The sequence below is a fragment of the Brassica oleracea genome, chromosome C9 (assembly GCF_000695525.1).
Source record: "Brassica oleracea var. oleracea cultivar TO1000 chromosome C9, BOL, whole genome shotgun sequence".
Classification (NCBI taxonomy): domain Eukaryota; kingdom Viridiplantae; phylum Streptophyta; class Magnoliopsida; order Brassicales; family Brassicaceae; genus Brassica; species Brassica oleracea.
This window is the reverse complement of record NC_027756.1, coordinates 46183044-46184551: the sequence shown is the minus strand read 5'-3', so window position 1 is coordinate 46184551 and position 1508 is coordinate 46183044.

Below are 1508 nucleotides of genomic sequence, written 5' to 3'. Positions count from 1 at the left end.
AAGAGAACTCATGGGTATAGGAATTAGACCTTGGGTGATCAAGTTTCGAACTAAGGATGACAAATGATCAATCAAACTATCAACCTTAAGCTTAGACACAATCATAAACAAACTCTATGTCTAGATGAATGTTCATTTACTAACATATTTCAAACATCAAATGTCTTTGGTTGAATAATATGAAAGCAATCACTACTAACAAGTCTATTGGCTATCTTAACACCTTTAACAACAAATGTCTTTGGTAAAGTATGTTAAAAGCTTAGGAGAGTTGTCTCAGGCATTTCATCAAACACCTTGTGGGTGGGAAATGCCTAAAGATCAACTTTTGAGAGGCCAACTCAGAAGATGCATTATGAATACTCTACTAGCAAGGAACAAGAATGATCTACACTAAAACATCCTAGAACTAACCTAATCACCCTCAATCTCCCTAACCCATGAATTCAAAAGGTGATTACTCACTACTCTTCATGATTCCTCTTAAACCCATATTGGATTTCAGATTAATCATGTAGAAAAATACAGATAATAGATTAGAAATCAACAGGATAACATATGATCAAATGAATCAAAAAGATGAATTTTTCCAAGAGGTTTTTGGTGGTTTCCTCAAAAATCAAGCAGCCCCTAGTCACTGATGGCTTACAAAAGATACTTAAACATAGATTTAGAAAGTAAAAAACATGCATAATGAAATGACCAAAAGACCCTTGAGTAAACATGAATTCGAGCAAACAATAGGCGCGCAGCGACCTCCAGTAGTCGCTTCGAGAGGTCGGGCTTCGGGAGCGACCTGGAGGGGTCGCTGCGAGACGTCGCTCTGGGCTTGTTTTCGTGTCTCCGACCGATGAAAACGCGAGTGAATTCTCCACGTCGCTCTAGTAAGGTCGCTCCAGGCTTCGGGAGCGACCTCCGTGGGTCGCTCTGAGAGGTCGCTCCGGCTCCATTGTGTTGTCGTCACGCGATAGAAACACGAGCGACCTCGGGGTGTCACTCTGGGTCAGTTTTTGGCTTCCACCGGGATGAAATGGCGAGCGACTTCTCCGCACGCTCTGGTAAGGTCGCTCTGATAAGGCAGGTCAGAGCGACTTGACGGTGTCGCTCCGGGAAGTCGCTCCCAACGCTCTGCTCGTCCAATGATCATCTTTACACCTCTTTCGAGCCCCAAATACACCCAAATGTCTCCGAGAACTTCATGTGGTATTCCAATACCTAATAGAGAGATATGTATGCTTACACAATCACTTCATAATGTCAAACCCAACTCTCATCTCTCACCAAATGATCCCAAGAACACTTTACACATAAAACTCTTTTTCTTTGAAATCTATAAAGGATTTTCTTAACTTCTAAACAAATCTTAGCTCTAAACAACTTTGCTAGCCCTTTTTTTTTTTTTTTTTTTTTTTTTTTTTTTTTTTTTTTTTTTTTTTTTTTTTTTTTTTTTTTTTTTTTTTAAAGACTAGTCAATTAAACACAAGAGTTCACTCTTTTCCTTCAACTTC